Consider the following 16,715-nt stretch of genomic DNA (forward strand, 5'->3'; position numbering starts at 1 on the left):
CTGGCAGAGGTATGGGGCAGCGAAGCAGGAAGTTGTCGCGGCTCCACTTGTTGTGACATCGAAGTCGGTTCGGAAGACGGCGCCAACAGGCCCGACCGACGACCCGACTCGAGAGAAGCTGCGTCGGAGGCCGGAGGGGCGCCAGCAGCCGCCACCGGAACCGCTACCTCAGGAGGGCAGGGAGCAGCTACAGTACACAGTGGCTCGGAGGATGCCGGTCGCTCGGACTGGGGCATCTCAGGGAGATCCTCATCCGTACTATTTCCATCGTGTGGGCGACGCCTCTTATTATTCAAAAGTGGCACACCCACCTGAGGGACAGACGGAACAACATCAGATTTAGCACGCAAAGGAGGAAATTCTGTATCAGGGGTGCGCAAAACCTGTGGCGGGGCGCTACTACCACTGGACTGTGCTACACCAAGAGCAGAACCACCTGCAACGAGGTCAGCGACCGTTAACTTGCGACGCTGTTCGAGAGAATTTTTTAAAACAAAAACTCTCCGCGGACAGTCGGTACGCACGTGACCACTTTCATTGCACAAAAAACAGGTGCCAACCTGACCACTATATGTTACATGGACACGATATCCACCGATCTGCAGGTGAGATGGAATATTCTGCTTAACGTGCATTTCGACTGAACGAATACCACTGTAACATTGCAGGCGATGTTGGCTTGACCAGCGTTCAAGGCGAATGCTCTTTACATCACCATACTTCTGTAGACCCTCCTTAAGATAGACATTATCCACCTCCGGTGGAAGGTTGTAAACACGAACATTGGTATACGTGATGGAAGCATTGGAAAGCAGCACGGTACTTACAGAATCATCCCGATGCCGAAAGAGAACTTGATGACCATATTTAGAAAGAATTTTATCAACCTGAAGTGGGTCCATAAACTTAACAAAGAAAACATACAATTCGGTATCAAAATAAGCAGTGTGCACCTGATCCGAATGAACACCAAAGGTATCTACCAACCAATCATGAATCTCAAGAGAACTGGGTTGCACATGGCGGGTTGACTTGTCAAAAGCAAAACTAACTGTAGCCTGACGAGGAATAACCTGGGACGACATTTTAAAAATATGCGGTCGAAACCGCTACACAAAAAACACTAAAATAAGGACAGAAAAAAAAACACAAGGTACGAAACAACGACGAAGAAACACTCACAGAAGTTGCAACACAACACGTAAACAAAAACGATAGTCCACTATACGTAACGCTACGGCGGAGCGGAAGACTAGGCACGTCCACACTGCACGGCGTCTAAAGCGGAACTGCCCCTGAGCTAAGGAGGCTGCTACAGCTTACACCTCTTTGCGATCGCTACAGCCCTCGAGAAAAATACATTTCAGAGTCCTGAAAATGCGTACAAAGATTTACTCTGCCACAACAATTCGCTACCACTGAGGTCCACAGCGATGACTGACGGGTGCTGCCGTCTTTCGTCTATCGTCATCTGTGATCTTGGCTCAGGCCCGAAAAGACACGCTATTTTGAAATTTTCGGTTCAAAGCATTACATTGGCCCATTTAAAATTGTGCTGCCCCCTGTGAGAATCGAACTCACGACCCCTGGTTTACAAGACCAGTGCTCTGCCCCTGAGCTAAGGAGGCTGCTACAGCTTACACCTCTTTGCGATCGCTACAGCCCTCGAGAAAAATACATTTCAGAGTCCTGAAAATGCGTACAAAGATTTACTCTGCCACAACAATTCGCTACCACTGAGGTCCACAGCGATGACTGATGGGTGCTGCCGTCTTTCGTCTATCGTCATCTGTGATCTTGGCTCAGGCCCCAAAAGACACGCTATTTTGAAATTTTCGGTTCAAAGCATTACATTGGCCCATTTGAAATTGTGCTGCCCCCTGTGAGAATCGAACTCACGACCCCTGGTTTACAAGACCAGTGCTCTGCCCCTGAGCTAAGGAGGCTGCTACAGCTTACACCTCTTTGCGATCGCTACAGCCCTCGAGAAAAATACATTTCAGAGTCCTGAAAATGCGTACAAAGATTTACTCTGCCACAACAATTCGCTACCACTGAGGTCCACAGCGATGACTGACGGGTGCTGCCGTCTTTCGTCTATCGTCATCTGTGATCTTGGCTCAGGCCCGAAAAGACACGCTATTTTGAAATTTTCGGTTCAAAGCATTACATTGGCCCATTTAAAATTGTGCTGCCCCCTGTGAGAATCGAACTCACGACCCCTGGTTTACAAGACCAGTGCTCTGCCCCTGAGCTAAGGAGGCTGCTACAGCTTACACCTCTTTGCGATCGCTACAGCCCTCGAGAAAAATACATTTCAGAGTCCTGAAAATGCGTACAAAGATTTACTCTGCCACAACAATTCGCTACCACTGAGGTCCACAGCGATGACTGATGGGTGCTGCCGTCTTTCGTCTATCGTCATCTGTGATCTTGGCTCAGGCCCGAAAAGACACGCTATTTTGAAATTTTCGGTTCAAAGCATTACATTGGCCCATTTAAAATTGTGCTGCCCCCTGTGAGAATCGAACTCACGACCCCTGGTTTACAAGACCAGTGCTCTGCCCCTGAGCTAAGGAGGCTGCTACAGCTTACACCTCTTTGCGATCGCTACAGCCCTCGAGAAAAATACATTTCAGAGTCCTGAAAATGCGTACAAAGATTTACTCTGCCACAACAATTCGCTACCACTGAGGTCCACAGCGATGACTGATGGGTGCTGCCGTCTTTCGTCTATCGTCATCTGTGATCTTGGCTCAGGCCCGAAAAGACACGCTATTTTGAAATTTTCGGTTCAAAGCATTACATTGGCCCATTTAAAATTGTGCTGCCCCCTGTGAGAATCGAACTCACGACCCCTGGTTTACAAGACCAGTGCTCTGCCCCTGAGCTAAGGAGGCTGCTACAGCTCACACCTCTTTGCGATCGCTACAGCCCTCGAGAAAAATACATTTCAGAGTCCTGAAAAAGCGTACAAAGATTTACTCTGCCACAACAATTCGCTACCACTGAGGTCCACAGCGATGACTGACGGGTGCTGCCGTCTTTCGTCTATCGTCATCTGTGATCTTGGCTCAGGCCCGAAAAGACACGCTATTTTGAAATTTTCGGTTCAAAGCATTACATTGGCCCATTTAAAATTGTGCTGCCCCCTGTGAGAATCGAACTCACGACCCCTGGTTTACAAGACCAGTGCTCTGCCCCTGAGCTAAGGAGGCTGCTACAGCTTACACCTCTTTGCGATCGCTACAGCCCTCGAGAAAAATACATTTCAGAGTCCTGAAAATGCGTACAAAGATTTACTCTGCCACAACAATTCGCTACCACTGAGGTCCACAGCGATGACTGATGGGTGCTGCCGTCTTTCTTCTATCGTCATCTGTGATCTTGGCTCAGGCCCGAAAAGACACGCTATTTTGAAATTTTCGGTTCAAAGCATTACATTGGCCCATTTAAAATTGTGCTGCCCCCTGTGAGAATCGAACTCACGACCCCTGGTTTACAAGACCAGTGCTCTGCCCCTGAGCTAAGGAGGCTGCTACAGCTTACACCTCTTTGCGATCGCTACAGCCCTCGAGAAAAATACATTTCAGAGTCCTGAAAATGCGTACAAAGATTTACTCTGCCACAACAATTCGCTACCACTGAGGTCCACAGCGATGACTGACGGGTGCTGCCGTCTTTCGTCTATCGTCATCTGTGATCTTGGCTCAGGCCCGAAAAGACACGCTATTTTGAAATTTTCGGTTCAAAGCATTACATTGGCCCATTTAAAATTGTGCTGCCCCCTGTGAGAATCGAACTCACGACCCCTGGTTTACAAGACCAGTGCTCTGCCCCTGAGCTAAGGAGGCTGCTACAGCTTACATCTCTTTGCGATCGCTACAGCCCTCGAGAAAAATACATTTCAGTGTCCTGAAAATGCGTACAAAGATTTACTCTGCCACAACAATTCGCTACCACTGAGGTCCACAGCGATGACTGATGGGTGCTGCCGTCTTTCGTCTATCGTCATCTGTGATCTTGGCTCAGGCCCGAAAAGACACGCTATTTTGAAATTTTCGGTTCAAAGCATTACATTGGCCCATTTAAAATTGTGCTGCCCCCTGTGAGAATCGAACTCACGACCCCTGGTTTACAAGACCAGTGCTCTACCCCTGAGCTAAGGAGGCTGCTACAGCTTACACCTCTTTGCGATCGCTACAGCCCTCGAGAAAAATACATTTCAGAGTCCTGAAAATGCGTACAAAGATTTACTCTGCCACAACAATTCGCTACCACTGAGGTCCACAGCGATGACTGACGGGTGGTGTCGTCTTTCGTCTATCGTCATCTGTGATCTTGGCTCAGGCCCGAAAAGACACGCTATTTTGAAATTTTCGGTTCAAAGCATTACATTGGCCCATTTAAAATTGTGCTGCGCCCTGTGAGAATCGAACTGACGACCCCTGGTTTACAAGACCAGTGCTCTGCCCCTGAGCTAAGGAGGCTGCTACAGCTTACACCTCTTTGCGATCGCTACAGCCCTCGAGAAAAATACATTTCAGAGTCCTGAAAATGCGTACAAAGATTTACTCTGCCACAACAATTCGCTACCACTGAGGTCCACAGCGATGACTGACGGGTGCTGCCGTCTTTCGTCTATCGTCATCTGTGATCTTGGCTCAGGCCCGAAAAGACACGCTATTTTGAAATTTTCGGTTCAAAGCATTACATTGGCCCATTTAAAATTGTGCTGCCCCCTGTGAGAATCGAACTCACGACCCCTGGTTTACAAGACCAGTGCTCTGCCCCTGAGCTAAGGAGGCTGCTACAGCTTACACCTCTTTGCGATCGCTACAGCCCTCGAGAAAAATACATTTCAGAGTCCTGAAAATGCGTACAAAGATTTACTCTGCCACAACAATTCGCTACCACTGAGGTCCACAGCGATGACTGATGGGTGCTGCCGTCTTTCGTCTATCGTCATCTGTGATCTTGGCTCAGGCCCGAAAAGACACGCTATTTTGAAATTTTCGGTTCAAAGCATTACATTGGCCCATTTAAAATTGTGCTGCCCCCTGTGAGAATCGAACTCACGACCCCTGGTTTACAAGACCAGTGCTCTGCCCCTGAGCTAAGGAGGCTGCTACAGCTTACACCTCTTTGCGATCGCTACAGCCCTCGAGAAAAATACATTTCAGAGTCCTGAAAATGCGTACAAAGATTTACTCTGCCACAACAATTCGCTACCACTGAGGTCCACAGCGATGACTGACGGGTGCTGCCGTCTTTCGTCTATCGTCATCTGTGATTTTGGCTCAGGCCCGAAAAGACACGCTATTTTGAAATTTTCGGTTCAAAGCATTACATTGGCCCATTTAAAATTGTGCCGCCCCCTGTGAGAATCGAACTCACGACCCCTGGTATACAAGACCAGTGCTCTGCCCCTGAGCTAAGGAGGCTGCTACAGCTTACACCTCTTTGCGATCGCTACAGCCCTCGAGAAAAATACATTTCAGAGTCCTGAAAATGCGTACAAAGATTTACTCTGCCACAACAATTCGCTACCACTGAGGTCCACAGCGATGATTGATGGGTGCTGCCGTCTTTCGTCTATCGTCATCTGTGATCTTGGCTCAGGCCCGAAAAGACACGCTATTTTGAAATTTTCGGTTCAAAGCATTACATTGGCCCATTTAAAATTGTGCTGCCCCCTGTGAGAATCGAACTCACGACCCCTGGTTTACAAGACCAGTGCTCTGCCCCTGAGCTAAGGAGGCTGCTACAGCTTACACCTCTTTGCGATCGCTACAGCCCTCGAGAAAAATACATTTCAGAGTCCTGAAAATGCGTACAAAGATTTACTCTGCCACAACAATTCGCTACCACTGAGGTCCACAGCGATGACTGATGGGTGCTGCCGTCTTTCGTCTATCGTCATCTGTGATCTTGGCTCAGGCCCGAAAAGACACGCTATTTTGAAATTTTCGGTTCAAAGCATTACATTGGCCCATTTAAAATTGTGCTGCCCCCTGTGAGAATCGAACTCACGACCCCTGGTTTACAAGACCAGTGCTCTGCCCCTGAGCTAAGGAGGCTGCTACAGCTTACACCTCTTTGCGATCGCTACAGCCCTCGAGAAAAATACATTTCAGAGTCCTGAAAATGCGTACAAAGATTTACTCTGCCACAACAATTCGCTACCACTGAGGTCCACAGCGATGACTGATGGGTGCTGCCGTCTTTCGTCTATCGTCATCTGTGATCTTGGCTCAGGCCCGAAAAGACACGCTATTTTGAAATTTTCGGTTCAAAGCATTACATTGGCCCATTTAAAATTGTGCTGCCCCCTGTGAGAATCGAACTCACGACCCCTGGTTTACAATACCAGTGCTCTGCCCCTGAGCTAAGGAGGCTGCTACAGCTTACACCTCTTTGCGATCGCTACAGCCCTCGAGAAAAATACATTTCAGAGTCCTGAAAATGCGTACAAAGATTTACTCTGCCACAACAATTCGCTACCACTGAGGGCCACAGCGATGACTGACGGGTGCTGCCGTCTTTCGTCTATCGTCATCTGTGATCTTGGCTCAGGCCCGAAAAGACACGCTATTTTGAAATTTTCGGTTCAAAGCATTACATTGGCCCATTTAAAATTGTGCTGCCCCCTGTGAGAATCGAACTCACGACCCCTGGTTTACAAGACCAGTGCTCTGCCCCTGAGCTAAGGAGGCTGCTACAGCTTACACCTCTTTGCGACCGCTACAGCCCTCGAGAAAAATACATTTCAGAGTCCTGAAAATGCGTAGAAAGATTTACTCTGCCACAACAATTCGCTACCACTGAGGTCCACAGCGATGACTGATGGGTGCTGCCGTCTTTCGTCTATCGTCATCTGTGATCTTGGCTCAGGCCCGAAAAGACACGCTATTTTGAAATTTTCGGTTCAAAGCATTACATTGGCCCATTTAAAATTGTGCTGCCCCCTGTGAGAATCGAACTCACGACCCCTGGTTTACAAGACCAGTGCTCTGCCCCTGAGCTAAGGAGGCTGCTACAGCTTACACCTCTTTGCGATCGCTACAGCCCTCGAGAAAAATACATTTCAGAGTCCTGAAAATGCGTACAAAGATTTACTCTGCCACAACAATTCGCTACCACTGAGGTCCACAGCGATGACTGATGGGTGCTGCCGTCTTTCGTCTATCGTCATCTGTGATCTTGGCTCAGGCCCGAAAAGACACGCTATTTTGAAATTTTCGGTTCAAAGCATTACATTGGCCCATTTAAAATTGTGCTGCCCCCTGTGAGAATCGAACTCACGACCCCTGGTTTACAAGACCAGTGCTCTGCCCCTGAGCTAAGGAGGCTGCTACAGCTTACACCTCTTTGCGATCGCTACAGCCCTCGAGAAAAATACATTTCAGAGTCCTGAAAATGCGTACAAAGATTTACTCTGCCACAACAATTCGCTACCACTGTGGTCCACAGCGATGACTGACGGGTGCTGCCGTCTTTCGTCTATCGTCATCTGTGATCTTGGCTCAGGCCCGAAAAGACACGCTATTTTGAAATTTTCGGTTCAAAGCATTACATTGGCCCATTTAAAATTGTGCTGCCCCCTGTGAGAATCGAACTCACGACCCCTGGTTTACAAGACCAGTGCTCTGCCCCTGAGCTAAGGAGGCTGCTACAGCTTACACCTCTTTGCGATCGCTACAGCCCTCGAGAAAAATACATTTCAGAGTCCTGAAAATGCGTACAAAGATTTACTCTGCCACAACAATTCGCTACCACTGAGGTCCACAGCGATGACTGATGGGTGCTGCCGTCTTTCGTCTATCGTCATCTGTGATCTTGGCTCAGGCCCGAAAAGACACGCTATTTTGAAATTTTCGGTTCAAAGCATTACATTGGCCCATTTAAAATTGTGCTGCCCCCTGTGAGAATCGAACTCACGACCCCTGGTTTACAAGACCAGTGCTCTGCCCCTGAGCTAAGGAGGCTGCTACAGCTTACACCTCTTTGCGATCGCTACAGCCCTCGAGAAAAATACATTTCAGAGTCCTGAAAATGCGTACAAAGATTTACTCTGCCACAACAATTCGCTACCACTGAGGTCCACAGCGATGACTGATGGGTGCTGCCGTCTTTCGTCTATCGTCATCTGTGATCTTGGCTCAGGCCCGAAAAGACACGCTATTTTGAAATTTTCGGTTCAAAGCATTACATTGGCCCATTTAAAATTGTGCTGCCCCCTGTGAGAATCGAACTCACGACCCCTGGTTTACAAGACCAGTGCTCTGCCCCTGAGCTAAGGAGGCTGCTACAGCTTACACCTCTTTGCGATCGCTACAGCCCTCGAGAAAAATACATTTCAGAGTCCTGAAAATGCGTACAAAGATTTACTCTGCCACAACAATTCGCTACCACTGAGGTCCACAGCGATGACTGATGGGTGCTGCCGTCTTTCGTCTATCGTCATCTGTGATCTTGGCTCAGGCCCGAAAAGACACGCTATTTTGAAATTTTCGGTTCAAAGCATTACATTGGCCCATTTAAAATTGTGCTGCCCCCTGTGAGAATCGAACTCACGACCCCTGGTTTACAAGACCAGTGCTCTGCCCCTGAGCTAAGGAGGCTGCTACAGCTTACACCTCTTTGCGATCGCTACAGCCCTCGAGAAAAATACATTTCAGAGTCCTGAAAATGCGTACAAAGATTTACTCTGCCACAACAATTCGCTACCACTGAGGTCCACAGCGATGACTGATGGGTGCTGCCGTCTTTCGTCTATCGTCATCTGTGATCTTGGCTCAGGCCCGAAAAGACACGCTATTTTGAAATTTTCGGTTCAAAGCATTACATTGGCCCATTTAAAATTGTGCTGCCCCCTGTGTGAATCGAACTCACGACCCCTGGTTTACAAGACCAGTGCTCTGCCCCTGAGCTAAGGAGGCTGCTACAGCTTACACCTCTTTGCGATCGCTACAGCCCTCGAGAAAAATACATTTCAGAGTCCTGAAAATGCGTACAAAGATTTACTCTGCCACAACAATTCGCTACCACTGATGTCCACAGCGATGACTGATGGGTGCTGCCGTCTTTCGTCTATCGTCATCTGTGATCTTGGCTCAGGCCCGAAAAGACACGCTATTTTGAAATTTTCGGTTCAAAGCATTACATTGGCCCATTTAAAATTGTGCTGCCCCCTGTGAGAATCGAACTCACGACCCCTGGTTTACAAGACCAGTGCTCTGCCCCTGAGCTAAGGAGGCTGCTACAGCTTACACCTCTTTGCGATCGCTACAGCCCTCGAGAAAAATACATTTCAGAGTCCTGAAAATGCGTACAAAGATTTACTCTGCCACAACAATTCGCTACCACTGAGGTCCACAGCGATGACTGACGGGTGCTGCCGTCTTTCGTCTATCGTCATCTGTGATCTTGGCTCAGGCCCGAAAAGACACGCTATTTTGAAATTTTCGGTTCAAAGCATTACATTGGCCCATTTAAAATTGTGCTGCCCCCTGTGAGAATCGAACTCACGACCCCTGGTTTACAAGACCAGTGCTCTGCCCCTTTTTTTTTTTTTTTTTTTTTTTTTTTTTTTTTCACCACACAGCCACTTCAAAAGAAGTACAGTACTGAAATTAAAATCCTAAAACATGACTATATAATGTAGACTGCTTACTGAAATAAAGGTTAAAACACGAAAACTTCAGTCCTGGTGTAGAGAAGAAACATACATAAAGGCGGCAAATTCAGAAACAGTATAAAAGAAAATGGCTCACACAGGTGACCTTAGCCAACACCCTCTCTTTCAAATGTCAGGCTAAGCATATTGGCAAAATCATCTCGGAGGCCTGGCAATCGCAAGCGCTGCCAGTAAGCAGTAAGCATGTACTGCCGAAACGCTAGGTGTCCATCCTCTTCATGACAACTGTTGACAAAATGTACGAAATGGCCAATCAACCACATGACGGTATGGAGCTTCGTCCGCGGAAAAAAGGAAGAATCGGGCCGGACGATGATGTCAATAGTATAAGCGGCTTCAGCAGACCTAGTGACAAAAGCAAGTTGTTTCCTGAGCCAACGCCAATTAGCAAGGTGCCCACAGCAGGTGAATCGATGTTCAAGGGTATCCAGGAGACCACACCGAGTACAGGTGTCCGTGTCAGAAAGACCAATACGGTGCAGTCGTACATTGGTGGGAACCAAATTATTTATTACCCTATACCACGTGGACGCCACGGCCATAGAGTGGATCGGCAGACTAACGTTCTTCCAGACGTTCCTCCAGGACACAGATGGAGACGCCAGTTCTATTGGATTGGGACCGGCCAGCCCCTCCCAGCGGGCAATCAAGCCCTTGGTCGTTGGCACCGGTCGCCGCAAGAAGACGTCACCGAGGTAACTCACCGCAATGTAAAATTCCCGAATGTGTTTCAACTTAAAATTTAGGCGTCCGACATCGACAGGTGGAGCAAGGCTCGCCGGACGCACAACAGTAAAAAGCCTGGATGTAATTGAAGTCACTTCTTGCGTAACAATTAGAGTCGTTCGGCGGACGTACAAAGCAGACGCCTTGCGAGTAATGTCAGAGAGGCCCAAGCCTCCGGAGAGACGCGGTTTCGTCATTACCTCGTAACGTAACTTGAATAGGTGGCCCTTCCATATAAACCTGCTAGACAATTGGCGCAACCTTTTCGCCACCATCATGGCAAGTGGGAACAGCTGAGCAACATAATAAGCTTTACATAGGACGTAGGTGTCTAAAATTCTGACTTTTTGCAAAATGGTAGCAGAGCGCTGCTCATGGACCATCAGAGCCCCCTGTATCTTCTCGGTGACAGATTTCCAATTGAGAGCCGCCATTTTTAGAGGACACCGATCAATGATAATCCCCAAGGACGTATGGCGATCGACAAAAGTGGCCCAAGGGACGTCAGCATCGCGAAATCCTCGAATATCAAGGAACTTACATTTACCCTGATTGAGACGCGCTCCAGAGACACGACAGTATGCATCAACTGCCCCTTTCAACAACGGGATATCATCTCGTTGACGGAGGAGAACAACGACATCATCCGCATATGCCTTAACCGAGAGCTTCCCACCAGAGAGGTACATACCCTGAAGCTTGAGAGCAATAGTCCGAAGCAGCGGTTCCAGGGACAAAACGAATAAAGACATAGAGAGCGGACTACCCTGAGGCACTCCGCGGCGGATAGCAATGGGCGGCGTCAGCTGCCCATTGACTGACACCCGAGCCGTTATTCCCCTGTACAAATTGCCAAGAACACCACGTGATGAAGCGTTAAAACCTATTGTACCTAAAACACGATCTAAAAACACATGACTGACGTGATCAAAAGCCTTATAAAAATCAAGGAAGGCAAAGGCACAATGTACGTTTGTAACCGCCGCAACCGAGACAACATCCCGATATTCGGCTACTGGTGTCAGAATAGATCTATCATGAAAACAACATTGATGTGCACCAATCACACCCCGAAGCAGAGAAGACAGCCGGCTATTGAGCGCTCTAGCAGCTGTCTTATAGTCAAAATTCAGCAATGTGAGCGGACGAAGATTGGCAGCAGATAAACGACCAGAGGACTTCGGAATTAAAACAATTTTCCCTACTTTAAAATCGGCAGGCACATCCATCCCTCTGACAATCTCATTTAAAATCTGCGTAAAAATGCCACCCAAAAGAGGCCAAAAACGGAGATAAAATTCTTTAGGCAGGCCGTCTGGACCCGGCGATTTACTGGACGGAGAGCGAGCAATAAAATCGAAAACATCATCTACCTGGAACTCCCGGAGAAATTCGCCGTTCGCGTCAGGCGCGATCGTCGCAGTTAGATCCCCAAAGACATCATCCGAAAGAGACTCACCAGAATCATCGGCAGAATAGAGACTAGTGTAATACTGATGAAGAGCACGAACCATTTCCTCCTGTGCACTAAGCTGTCGCCCATCATCCACCGTAAGAGAAGAGATGAAGGAGCGACGACGACGAGTCTGATGCCGTAGCAGGTGGTACAAGGATGTCAGTTCACCTTCAACAAGAGAGTGAGGTTTCGACTTAACTCGCAGACCATCCATCTGTCGTCGTTTAAGGCTCAAGAGCTTGGCTTTAATACGACGAACATCATGGATCCGCAGTGGAGAGGTACCCGCCGCGTCATATAGTTCACGCAGGACAGAGTAGTAATATTCATACGTGTTCTTAAAATCACGCGTCCTAGCAGCACAGTAGAAAATCAAAGTCTGACGAATCTTGGGCTTGGCAAACGCAGTCCACCAAACCAGCAAGGAAGGGTATCGCGGGACAGAGCGAAGACATCGCTCCCACACGCCACTTATAACATCATCCATAGCACTGTCGGCAAGGTGGGAAACATTTAACATCCACTGGGAACGATAAAGTTTTGCAGGTTGGCGACTAAGATTTACAGTTGCAGTAAAAGCACAATGGTCAGAAAAACTAGTAGGAATAACATCGACAGAAAGAATTTTATCACATAAAAAATCAGATAAATAGAATCTGTCGAGTCTACTGCATGAGGACGCGGTAAAAAACGTATATTTCACCAGGGTTGGATATTTGTGTTCCCAAACATCACGCAGATGCATCGTACGAACTAAGTCATGTAAATCACGGCAATAATTAAAATTGGGGGACTGGTCTGCAGGGCGTAAAACACAATTAAAATCGCCTCCGAGCAGGAGACTCCGAGGACTCTGGCGCAAAAGATAAATAAGCTCTTCTTTATAAAAGCGCGATCGAGCCACAGTGTGACCCGAACCAGAGGGGGCATACAAAACAACGAGGCGGAGATCAAAAAGACGACAACCAATCCCACGGCCAGAGTCAAGGAATTCAATGTCAGTAATAGGAATGCCCTCTCGAAAGAAAAGAGCAGTTCCTGTTGAATATTCCGGCGCGACATTAAAAACAGTTTGAAATCCAGGTAGAGAGAGATCAGAAAACAACACTTCCTGCAAAAACACTACGTCCGCACAGGCGTCGTAAATAAACTGCCGCAAAGAGGCAATGCGAACGTCGGACTCAATACGGTTAACATTTAAGGTAAGAAAGGTGTATGCTTGAACCATAGAGAGAAAAGCGAGAAAACAAATCACCTACACCGACGCACCAGCGTCACAGTCCATAGCAGGGGTGACGGAGGCATCCGAGGGAGGGGGACTGCTACCCCGTTCCGCGGATCCCTTACGTTTCGGTTTTTTACGAACAGCATTAACGTTCGGCTGAACGCGTAACTTGCGTCGGCTGACGGGCAAGGAAACTTCAGCCGCCGGTGACGTAGGAGGGTCAAGTTCTGTATCCGACACCACCCGCGCCGGTCCACATGCGGGATCCGGGGTCGCGGGGGAAACATCCGACAAAACGGAATGGTCAACACCTGCACTAGCTTCCGGCAAACATGGACTGCACGGAGGCGAAACGTGAGCAGGAAGGTCCGAGGCCGCAGAGTTGGAAAGAAGCGGAGCAGCTCTGCTGGCAGAGGTATGGGGCAGCGAAGCAGGAAGTTGTCGCGGCTCCACTTGTTGTGACATCGAAGTCGGTTCGGAAGACGGCGCCAACAGGCCCGACCGACGACCCGACTCGAGAGAAGCTGCGTCGGAGGCCGGAGGGGCGCCAGCAGCCGCCACCGGAACCGCTACCTCAGGAGGGCAGGGAGCAGCTACAGTACACAGTGGCTCGGAGGATGCCGGTCGCTCGGACTGGGGCATCTCAGGGAGATCCTCATCCGCACTATTTCCATCGTGTGGGCGACGCCTCTTATTATTCAAAAGTGGCACACCCACCTGAGGGACAGACGGAACAACATCAGATTTAGCACGCAAAGGAGGAAATTCTGTATCAGGGGTGCGCAAAACCTGTGGCGGGGCGCTACTACCACTGGACTGTGCTACACCAAGAGCAGAACCACCTGCAACGAGGTCAGCGACCGTTAACTTGCGACGCTGTTCGAGAGAATTTTTTAAAACAAAAACTCTCCGCGGACAGTCGGTACGCACGTGACCACTTTCATTGCACAAAAAACAGGTGCCAACCTGACCACTATATGTTACATGGACACGATATCCACCGATCTGCAGGTGGGATGGAATATTCTGCTTAACGTGCATTTCGACTGAACGAATACCACTGTAACATTGCAGGCGATGTTGGCTTGACCAGCGTTCAAGGCGAATGCTCTTTACATCACCATACTTCTGTAGACCCTCCTTAAGATAGACATTATCCACCTCCGGTGGAAGGTTGTAAACACGAAACTTTGGTATACGTGATGGAAGCATTGGAAAGCAGCACGGTACTTGCAGAATCATCCCGATGCCGAAAGAGAACTTGATGACCATATTTAGAAAGAATTTTATCAACCTGAAGTGGGTCCATAAACTTAACAAAGAAAACATACAGTTCGGTATCAAAATAAGCAGTGTGCACCTGATCCGAATGAACACCAAAGGTATCTACCAACCAATCATGAATCTCAAGAGAACTAGGTTGCACATGGCGGGTTGACTTGTCAAAAGCAAAACTAACTGTAGCCTGACGAGGAATAACCTGGGACGACATTTTCAAAATATGCGGTCGAAACCGCTACACAAAAAACACTGAAATAAGGACAGAAAGTAACACAAGGTACGAAACAACGACGGAGAAATACTCTCAGAAGTTGCAACACAACACGTAACAAAAACGATAGTCCACTATACGTAACGCTACGGCGGAGCGGAAGACTAGGCACGTCCACACGGCACGGCGTCTAAAGCGGAACTGCCCCTGAGCTACGGAGGCTGCTACAGCTTACACCTCTTTGCGATCGCTACAGCCCTCGAGAAAAATACATTTCAGAGTCCTGAAAATGCGTACAAAGATTTACTCTGCCACAACAATTCGCTACCACTGAGGTCCACAGCGATGACTGATGGTTGCTGCCGTCTTTCGTCTATCGTCATCTGTGATCTTGGCTCAGGCCCGAAAAGACACGCTATTTTGAAATTTTCGGTTCAAAGCATTACATTGGCCCATTTAAAATTGTGCTGCCCCCTGTGAGAATCGAACTCACGACCCCTGGTTTACAAGACCAGTGCTCTGCCCCTGAGCTACGGAGGCTGCTATGGCTTACACCTCTTTGCGATCGCTACAGCCCTCGAGAAAAATACATTTCAGAGTCCTGAAAATGCGTACAAAGATTTACTCTGCCACAACAATTCGCTACCACTGAGGTCCACAGCGATGACTGATGGGTGCTGCCGTCTTTCGTCTATCGTCATCTGTGATCTTGGCTCAGGCCCGAAAAGACACGCTATTTTGAAATTTTCGGTTCAAAGCATTACATTGGCCCATTTAAAATTGTGCTGCCCCCTGTGAGAATCGAACTCACGACCCCTGGTTTACAAGACCAGTGCTCTGCCCCTGAGCTAAGGAGGCTGCTACGGCTTACACCTCTTTGCGATCGCTACAGCCCTCGAGAAAAATACATTTCAGAGTCCTGAAAATGCGTACAAAGATTTACTCTGCCACAACAATTCGCTACCACTGAGGTCCACAGCGATGACTGATGGGTGCTGCCGTCTTTCGTCTATCGTCATCTGTGATCTTGGCTCAGGCCCGAAAAGACACGCTATTTTGAAATTTTCGGTTCAAAGCATTACATTGGCCCATTTAAAATTGTGCTGCCCCCTGTGAGAATCGAACTCACGACCCCTGGTTTACAAGACCAGTGCTCTGCCCCTGAGCTAAGGAGGCTGCTACAGCTTACACCTCTTTGCGATCGCTACAGCCCTCGAGAAAAATACATTTCAGAGTCCTGAAAATGCGTACAAAGATTTACTCTGCCACAACAATTCGCTACCACTGAGGTCCACAGCGATGACTGACGGGTGCTGCCGTCTTTCGTCTATCGTCATCTGTGATCTTGGCTCAGGCCCGAAAAGACACGCTATTTTGAAATTTTCGGTTCAAAGCATTACATTGGCCCATTTAAAATTGTGCTGCCCCCTGTGAGAATCGAACTCACGACCCCTGGTTTACAAGACCAGTGCTCTGCCCCTTTTTTTTTTTTTTTTTTTTTTTTTTTTTTTTTTTTTTATACATGATAACCCCCTTTTATTTTGCTGAATTTCAGTTCACAAGTTACAATCATCATTAATACCAAATCAACAAGCAACAGATATATCTGCTGTGTGCTAAATAACAACAAAATCAAGGATCTTGTATGAACATACAGAACATCAAAATTGAGGAAGATAGTTTCAAGTTATAGAATGTAAAAACAACAATAATATGTTAGACACATCATTTAAAATAGCTATATCTACACACTCTCATCAAATGTTATAGCTTAGAGACTTGTGAGAAATTTTGACACAGCATACAACTACTTTCCAAAGCTCGCATAAATATCAAACTGTAATGAAAAGCAATTGTCATAACTTCTGAAGTATGTATAGTTGCGTCTGGAATTTTCAACAAGCTGATTTATTAGTTTACAATGAGGTCAAAAATTACTAATAAATCTAATGTTGTGAAAATAAAGCTTAATAAATAATTAAATCAAAGAATTAATTGAAGTATACATAAGAGACAGGGGACTATTGATATTTTACATTTTACACACAAAATAAAATATCTGATTCATGACAATATAATCTTCACATTCAATTACAATATTACTATGGAAACAATG

The 16,715-nt window shown here is 47.5% G+C and overlaps 28 non-coding genes across 28 annotated transcripts; all 28 read right to left on the reverse strand.

The window, feature by feature from the left end:
• Positions 1 to 1,556: 1,556 nt before the first annotated feature.
• On the reverse strand, positions 1,557 to 1,628 carry Trnat-ugu. Its single transcript has one exon. It is a non-coding gene; the product is annotated as a tRNA-Thr (tRNA).
• Positions 1,629 to 1,874: 246 nt separating this feature from the next.
• Positions 1,875 to 1,946, reverse strand: Trnat-ugu. The gene has a single exon. It is a non-coding gene; the product is annotated as a tRNA-Thr (tRNA).
• Positions 1,947 to 2,192: 246 nt separating this feature from the next.
• On the reverse strand, positions 2,193 to 2,264 carry Trnat-ugu. Its single transcript has one exon. It is a non-coding gene; the product is annotated as a tRNA-Thr (tRNA).
• Positions 2,265 to 2,510: 246 nt separating this feature from the next.
• Positions 2,511 to 2,582, reverse strand: Trnat-ugu. Its single transcript has one exon. It is a non-coding gene; the product is annotated as a tRNA-Thr (tRNA).
• A 246-nt stretch (positions 2,583 to 2,828) lies between these two features.
• Positions 2,829 to 2,900, reverse strand: Trnat-ugu. Its single transcript has one exon. It is a non-coding gene; the product is annotated as a tRNA-Thr (tRNA).
• A 246-nt stretch (positions 2,901 to 3,146) lies between these two features.
• On the reverse strand, positions 3,147 to 3,218 carry Trnat-ugu. The gene has a single exon. It is a non-coding gene; the product is annotated as a tRNA-Thr (tRNA).
• A 246-nt stretch (positions 3,219 to 3,464) lies between these two features.
• On the reverse strand, positions 3,465 to 3,536 carry Trnat-ugu. Its single transcript has one exon. It is a non-coding gene; the product is annotated as a tRNA-Thr (tRNA).
• A 246-nt stretch (positions 3,537 to 3,782) lies between these two features.
• Positions 3,783 to 3,854, reverse strand: Trnat-ugu. The gene has a single exon. It is a non-coding gene; the product is annotated as a tRNA-Thr (tRNA).
• Positions 3,855 to 4,100: 246 nt separating this feature from the next.
• Trnat-ugu lies at positions 4,101 to 4,172 on the reverse strand. Its single transcript has one exon. It is a non-coding gene; the product is annotated as a tRNA-Thr (tRNA).
• Positions 4,173 to 4,418: 246 nt separating this feature from the next.
• Trnat-ugu lies at positions 4,419 to 4,490 on the reverse strand. The gene has a single exon. It is a non-coding gene; the product is annotated as a tRNA-Thr (tRNA).
• Positions 4,491 to 4,736: 246 nt separating this feature from the next.
• Positions 4,737 to 4,808, reverse strand: Trnat-ugu. Its single transcript has one exon. It is a non-coding gene; the product is annotated as a tRNA-Thr (tRNA).
• A 246-nt stretch (positions 4,809 to 5,054) lies between these two features.
• On the reverse strand, positions 5,055 to 5,126 carry Trnat-ugu. The gene has a single exon. It is a non-coding gene; the product is annotated as a tRNA-Thr (tRNA).
• A 246-nt stretch (positions 5,127 to 5,372) lies between these two features.
• Positions 5,373 to 5,444, reverse strand: Trnat-ugu. Its single transcript has one exon. It is a non-coding gene; the product is annotated as a tRNA-Thr (tRNA).
• A 246-nt stretch (positions 5,445 to 5,690) lies between these two features.
• Positions 5,691 to 5,762, reverse strand: Trnat-ugu. Its single transcript has one exon. It is a non-coding gene; the product is annotated as a tRNA-Thr (tRNA).
• Positions 5,763 to 6,008: 246 nt separating this feature from the next.
• Trnat-ugu lies at positions 6,009 to 6,080 on the reverse strand. The gene has a single exon. It is a non-coding gene; the product is annotated as a tRNA-Thr (tRNA).
• Positions 6,081 to 6,326: 246 nt separating this feature from the next.
• On the reverse strand, positions 6,327 to 6,398 carry Trnat-ugu. Its single transcript has one exon. It is a non-coding gene; the product is annotated as a tRNA-Thr (tRNA).
• Positions 6,399 to 6,644: 246 nt separating this feature from the next.
• On the reverse strand, positions 6,645 to 6,716 carry Trnat-ugu. Its single transcript has one exon. It is a non-coding gene; the product is annotated as a tRNA-Thr (tRNA).
• Positions 6,717 to 6,962: 246 nt separating this feature from the next.
• Positions 6,963 to 7,034, reverse strand: Trnat-ugu. The gene has a single exon. It is a non-coding gene; the product is annotated as a tRNA-Thr (tRNA).
• Positions 7,035 to 7,280: 246 nt separating this feature from the next.
• On the reverse strand, positions 7,281 to 7,352 carry Trnat-ugu. Its single transcript has one exon. It is a non-coding gene; the product is annotated as a tRNA-Thr (tRNA).
• Positions 7,353 to 7,598: 246 nt separating this feature from the next.
• On the reverse strand, positions 7,599 to 7,670 carry Trnat-ugu. Its single transcript has one exon. It is a non-coding gene; the product is annotated as a tRNA-Thr (tRNA).
• Positions 7,671 to 7,916: 246 nt separating this feature from the next.
• On the reverse strand, positions 7,917 to 7,988 carry Trnat-ugu. The gene has a single exon. It is a non-coding gene; the product is annotated as a tRNA-Thr (tRNA).
• A 246-nt stretch (positions 7,989 to 8,234) lies between these two features.
• Trnat-ugu lies at positions 8,235 to 8,306 on the reverse strand. The gene has a single exon. It is a non-coding gene; the product is annotated as a tRNA-Thr (tRNA).
• A 246-nt stretch (positions 8,307 to 8,552) lies between these two features.
• Positions 8,553 to 8,624, reverse strand: Trnat-ugu. Its single transcript has one exon. It is a non-coding gene; the product is annotated as a tRNA-Thr (tRNA).
• Positions 8,625 to 8,870: 246 nt separating this feature from the next.
• Trnat-ugu lies at positions 8,871 to 8,942 on the reverse strand. Its single transcript has one exon. It is a non-coding gene; the product is annotated as a tRNA-Thr (tRNA).
• Positions 8,943 to 9,188: 246 nt separating this feature from the next.
• Positions 9,189 to 9,260, reverse strand: Trnat-ugu. The gene has a single exon. It is a non-coding gene; the product is annotated as a tRNA-Thr (tRNA).
• Positions 9,261 to 15,067: 5,807 nt separating this feature from the next.
• On the reverse strand, positions 15,068 to 15,139 carry Trnat-ugu. Its single transcript has one exon. It is a non-coding gene; the product is annotated as a tRNA-Thr (tRNA).
• A 246-nt stretch (positions 15,140 to 15,385) lies between these two features.
• Positions 15,386 to 15,457, reverse strand: Trnat-ugu. Its single transcript has one exon. It is a non-coding gene; the product is annotated as a tRNA-Thr (tRNA).
• Positions 15,458 to 15,703: 246 nt separating this feature from the next.
• Positions 15,704 to 15,775, reverse strand: Trnat-ugu. Its single transcript has one exon. It is a non-coding gene; the product is annotated as a tRNA-Thr (tRNA).
• Between the last annotated feature and the right edge of the window lie 940 nt (positions 15,776 to 16,715).

The sequence above is a fragment of the Schistocerca piceifrons genome, unplaced genomic scaffold (assembly GCF_021461385.2).
Source record: "Schistocerca piceifrons isolate TAMUIC-IGC-003096 unplaced genomic scaffold, iqSchPice1.1 HiC_scaffold_574, whole genome shotgun sequence".
Lineage (NCBI taxonomy): Eukaryota > Metazoa > Arthropoda > Insecta > Orthoptera > Acrididae > Schistocerca > Schistocerca piceifrons.